Source organism: Myotis lucifugus, unplaced genomic scaffold, assembly GCF_000147115.1.
Source record: "Myotis lucifugus unplaced genomic scaffold, Myoluc2.0 scaffold_4073, whole genome shotgun sequence".
Taxonomy (NCBI): Eukaryota; Metazoa; Chordata; class Mammalia; order Chiroptera; family Vespertilionidae; genus Myotis; species Myotis lucifugus.
This window is the reverse complement of record NW_005875121.1, coordinates 1-6,015: the sequence shown is the minus strand read 5'-3', so window position 1 is coordinate 6,015 and position 6,015 is coordinate 1. Positions and strand designations below refer to the sequence as shown.

General features: G+C 47.6%; 1 long non-coding RNA gene across 1 annotated transcript; it reads right to left on the bottom strand.

Moving 5' to 3' along the window:
• Nucleotides 1–2,669: 2,669 nt before the first annotated feature.
• Nucleotides 2,670–4,819, bottom strand: LOC102422280. The gene is made up of 3 exons (XR_002827770.1): nt 4,737–4,819; nt 3,789–3,892; nt 2,670–2,756 (listed from the first exon to the last, which is right to left on the bottom strand). It is a non-coding gene; the product is annotated as an uncharacterized LOC102422280 (long non-coding RNA).
• Between the last annotated feature and the right edge of the window lie 1,196 nt (nt 4,820–6,015).

The window sequence follows — 6,015 nt, the reverse complement described above, 5'->3', positions numbered from 1 at the left end:
CCAGGAGTGAGAAACCTCAGCCATAGAACCTGAAGCCAGGTGACCATGAGAATGTACACCAAAAGGTCAAGGATTAAAAAAAAAGTCCATATACTCAACACATACTTATTGATTGCCTATTCTAATGTGTTTTCCTTAAAGCAAAATATTGCTCTAATTAATACTGCCTACATGAATGAGTACAAATAATGAAGGCTTAAAAACACTAGATCCCACTACAATTTATTCCCATAAACATCTAAACCCAGCCCTTCAAAGGACCGCTGGTGGGCAGGATGGGGGTAATGTCCGAACCAGGTAGCCTCCTTAGAATCCTCAGGAAGTAAACCACTGTGGTCTGGGCCACGCTCCCACGAGACGGTCTAGTCCTTCGGGAAAAGGTGCTCTAAACCAGCAGTCACCAGCCAGCGACCACTGGTGGTCCGTGAGGTCCGAAAGGTTGGCGACCGCTGCTCTAAACTGCACACTGCGTACGAGATCACGCACTACAGGACTCTGTCTGTGCTCCCTTTTTCACTTATTTGGCTGTACACCCTGCCCGTGACGTTGCAAGCAGAGGGGGCAGAGGGAGCCCGCAGTACCGTGGTCTTGGTCGGGCGCCTCCAGGCTGTACCCGTACCCCAGCAGCGTGCGCACCGCCTCCCGGAGGCTGTCCTTGTTGGACTTCTTGGTTCTGTCATCGAGAAGGGTGTAGGGCACAAGGCGTGGGTTTCTTCTGTTCTTGACATCCTACAGGAAGAAAAAGGTGCGGTCATCAAAGTAATGCCAACAGCTTGAGGAAATGAGACAGGAAATACAACAACATTGAAAGAGAACAAAACGCCAAGGCCCTGAGGGTAAACGCTGCCCCTCCCATCCCCTGGGTCTCCTCGGGCTCCAGAAGTTACCGGAACAGGACCAATACAAAGAGTTCATCACATGAAGGTCTGCATCAATATAAAGCGAGACTCTCTGCGAGAAGAAAAAGTAAAAATAGCCACAGCAATAACAAAAGCCACCTGAAGGACCTCTTTCAGCGTCTACCTTCTGCCATGGTCACAGGCAATGGGCTAACGTAGAGAACATGCAATTTCCCTGCACAGTAGGCTGACAAGTCTTGATGTTGAGAAGAGCCACATTAGCAGGTCAGGGATTCTGAGTCAAGAGACCACGTAAGGCTGCTGTCCCTTCTTAAGCGAAAACCCCGTATGTCACAAAAGGCCATTCTGGGACCTCACGTAACTTTAAAAATAGGCGGTCAATTCCCAAGTACCTGCTGGATGCCGTAGGTCCAGCCCTGCCGGATCCGGTCCCGGGCCCACACGTTGTGAGCGTTTTCTGCCAGTCTGTCCACCATTGCTTCCTGAGATGGGGTGAGTTTGATAAAGCTCAGGTCCATCGGTGCCGGCTTGTAGCCACTTGTCAGCTGGTAACTATAGAGAGAAGCAAAACACGCATATAATGGGCCTTCCCAGGAAAGTCAAGGTTTAAACATCCCTGTAACAGTCTTTGTGTGGCCCCACCCACTTCCAAAGGGTCCATGACCACAGTGGTGACCACGGGTAACACAGCTTCAGCAAGCCCGGGTCCCTCCGCTAAAGCCCATAACTCATTAGGAGGAAGGATCACACCACCCTTATGGTTTTGTTTTTCACCAATAAACCAAATGCAACAGCTCACCTATCTCTCAAAATGGAGAACAAATTATCATTGTTTGTGTTCCTAAGAGTCCAGGCTTAATACAAATCAAAGTACTGGTTATCAATGAGAACATTCAATGGGGTTCCCAACCAAAATTCTCATTTTCAACTTAAAAATGTTTTACTAATGTCATCTTTACTCAATAAAGCTGTGTATGTATCCTTATAGACACTGGGAAAATTCTAATGCATCTACAGAGTATTCCTGCGTACATAATTCAGGAAGCCCTAGCTAAGAGGAAGACTAGGAAACCCACAGCCACCCAAGACATGAAGGCCGGGGTTCCTCAGGGACTCTTACCAGAGACTATTTCTGCACTCTGAGCTGGAGAGGAAAGGTATTAAGTGAGTATAAAGTTTTAATCTTTTGGAAGAAATATAAAATTGAAAATGTAAAATTTTCAACACATGATATGTGGGTGCTAGCACTGCCCGCCCCGCACAGACACACAACTGTCTCCTTGTCTAACCGCCAAGGCTGGTCCCCAGCTGCTCCTCTCACTTTCGACCGCATGCCCTACAACCACTGTGCCTGAGGGTGGGCACCACCCACTTTTCTAACCGCCTCTGTGCTTACAGCAGCACAGGGCACACAGCAGCCTTTCCTTTCAAGCCACAGTTTTTGAAAGAACTAACTTTATTTACTAAGTTAAGATAAACATACACACCTGTCCATCTCAAAGATTATCCTTTTGCACAAAAGAAAATTCACCAGATAATATGCTAAGGTAAAAGAATAAATGATCAGAACTTGAGAAAATGCTCTTTAAATAAAACGGTCAGTCGCCTTTCCTCTCCTAACTGCTCTGGGCTCTGGGTGGCACCGGCGCCAGGTAAGCTCCCGACAGCAGGAGTCTGACTGCCGCAGAACCTAGAGCAGCGCCTGCTAGACCAGCGCCTGACACCCGGCAGGCTTTCGCTAGAAGCAGGTTGGATGAATCGATGCATGTTTAACACAACGGCCTACTGAATACTGTTAGACGTTCAGCTTACTTCTTGGGGAGCTTCATCTTTTTCACCTTTTCCTCAGCATGTTCATCTGATATTCCCACGTGGCATCCTAATGCCAACAAGGTCCTGGAAAACAAAAGCAGAGCTAAGCACAGTCCTCCCCTGAGCCCGAGGGCTCAGCTCCTCCACAGATGGAAATGAGGGGTAACAGTCCCCCCGAACACAGAGCACACATGTTTTTAAAGACACTCATTTATTAATACGCTGTTCACTTCTGAGTAACGAGTAAGAGAGTGGAAACTGAAATGGCGCCAAAGGCAGACACCGAACAGTCCCGCTAAGTCCCTGCCTCTAGCCCAGCGGTTCTCAACCTGTGGGTTGCGACCCCTTTGGCGGTCGAACGACCCTTTCACAGGGGTCGCCTAAGACCATCCTGCATATCAGATATTTACATGACGATTCATAACAGTAGCAACATGACAGTGATGAAGTAGCAACGAAAATAATGTTATGGTTGGGTCACAACATGAGGAGCTGTATTTAAAGGGCCAGAAGGTTGAGAACCACTGCTCTAGCCCTTTTCCCCCTAAAAGCACCAACAGCTCCCAATTCTTCTGTCCTGCTAGAGCGTGTGCTGCACTAAGGCAGACATGCATGTGCATGTGCATGTGTGTGCACGCTGTATACACAGCAGACAGTTCTCTGCAATCTGCTATCTTGACTTTACAATTTCACTTTGAAATCCTGTCCTTTCTTTAAAGCTGGTTTATTTTTCAACAGCTTTGAAGGGTTCCATTAGCTGGACATGTCATGATGGCTTTACCCAATGCTCTGCTCACAGCCTTTGGTTATTACAAACAGTGCTGCCAGGAACAGCCTCACGCATGCAACACATGCACTGTGTCCTTCGTCTATAGGAACGACCCCTAGATGCGGAGTTACTGGATCAGAGGGCACATACACTTTCAAGTTTAACCAGGTTGGCCAATGTCAATAGAAATGGTAACGATTTCCATTCCCACCAGCATTGCCTTTTCCCCAAGGTTATCAACCTGCTTGACCTTTGTCAATCAATAGGTTTAGTTCCAGCCGGAATGAAAGGACTTAACACTCAACCCTTCCAGGGAGGATGCGTGGGAGGGGAAGCCAAGAACTCACTTCAGGGTCTCGAGCGACATCTGCAGGTTGTAGTTGCGCTCCTGCTCCGGCAGCTTGGAGAACTCCACCAGACACGGGTGCTGCCTCTTGTTGTCATCTCTGACCTGAAACAGGACAGGAGGTGCATGGGTCAGTCCCCCAGTCAGACACCGGCAGCGGCCCTCCAATCAGCAGTGGGGCGTGAGGGGGAAGCAGACGGGAGGCCCAAATCCTTACTGAGTGTAGTGGCGACTCCGCTTTAATGTGGAATCATTTTTCCGTGTTTAGAGCCACACTGGTCAGAGACCCCATGAACCTGACATAAACTCTTCCGGGGGTCCCAGCCCTACATCTCACCCACACACGCTCCTTCCCACTGTCACGAATCACCCCACCACCTTAGCAAGATCGATTAGCATTATACAGGGTTTTTTATATATTAATCCTTGACAGCGTAGGCTAGAAATCAGACTACACTAAATCAAAGACTTTAGGGATGGATCAATGAGAAGGCTGGCCTGGATCACTGCACTGGTAATTAAATATTAGTCTTCCTGGGGACCTACGTTACACAGGCCTTTGCTCCCGTGGGGACCTCGGTGACAGGTGTGTGCTGTCGGGGAACAGACTGCTCCGTGGGAACATCCAAGCTCTGCAGATGCCACACGAAAGCCCTTCCACCCACACTGGGCTCTCTCAGAACCTTTGAAAGCAACGCCTACTGTCCGCCTGTGTTCACCTTGATTGGAAATGTAACCTGCAGCTTAAAGATGGGTAACTCGTCCACGGTCAAGGCAACTGAGCCATGCTTCAGTCAGCCCGCCCATCACGGTGCTCCCTCCCCAAACTGATGTGTAGGAAAAACATCAGTCCATTCATTCACATCACCACACAGCAAGATGAGCGAGAAAACGTTGCGTTCAGAAAGTTGCATTAACGGAATCTGTAGATAAATGGAAAACTCCATACCGGGCCATACTGCCAGCCAAGTTCAATTTTATTCATAACCCAGAGCTCGTGGATGTTCTCTGCCAGCTTTTCTCTTATCCTCTCCAGGTGGGGGGGCAACACGATCTAAAATTGAAAAAAGAAAAGAAAGCACACATTAGGAAAAATACAATACGACACAGCGCTAATTGTTCTCCCTGCAACTGGACTAAATAGAACTGCCTCATAAACCATTAAAATAAAATAACTAGGTTCTAAGCCATCTATTATAAACTCATTGTAAAAATATAACTAGTTGCCGAACCGGTTTGGCTCAGTGGATAGAGCGTCGGTCTGTGGACTCGGAGGTCCCAGATTCGATTCCGGTCAGGGGCATGTACCTTGGTTGTGGGCACATCCCCACTGGGGGTGTGCAGGAGGCAGCTGATTGATCTCTCTCATCAATGTTTCTGGCTCTCTATCACTCTCCCTTCTTCTCTGTAAAAAATCAATAAAAATATATTTTAAAAATATATATATATATATATAACTAGTTATCTAAACACTCTTTAGGGAAATTTTGGGACCTTTTTTGGGAGGGTGGCAACTGAGGTTTCTAGTTTATGAACCAAAGTTAGGAAGAAAGAAGATAGAGTTTGGTCGGGACAATTGCCACAAGGAAAGACGCCTTGCTGGATGGACGTGGGCAGATAACGTGGACAGAGCCTGCGTTATTTAGGACAATCACACAAAGTCCTCACCCCGACGTGGCCTCATCCACAGACTGGGTGATGGCCACTCTGCCCAGACGGTGCACTGGCTCCGTGAGCCAGTAGATATCTGACTGCAGTGATCTATTTCCTCTTACCTCTGTATTGTCAGTGATTTCCAAATAGAATCTTTATAAAGAGTAAGTTTAATAACTTTTCTATAAAAAATACAAAATGATTTTCAAGGTGAGGTGTTTTGTCACCCACAACTAATCCCTCAACAAGCAGAGCAGCGCCTGGTCGTGCCCAGATGAGGCAGGGTCTGCAGGGAGCAGCTCTCACCGCCTCCTCTCCCCAGAGCAGTGGGGGTTACCCAGGTTCTCAAGGTCCCAGAGTAGCATCAGATCCCAGGAATTTCGACTGTAGAGCCCATGACCTCAATCTCTACCCAAGATAAATGTCAATTAAGTCGTTTCAAAATAGTAAGTGTATCTAGATGGGAGAAGAAACAAAAACTCCACGTCTACCCTACGTAGGAAGTGCTCTCTAAAGTTAGTATGGGCTACCTAAGGCTGTGACCTTCACTGTGTTATAAAAGCAACGTAATGGCT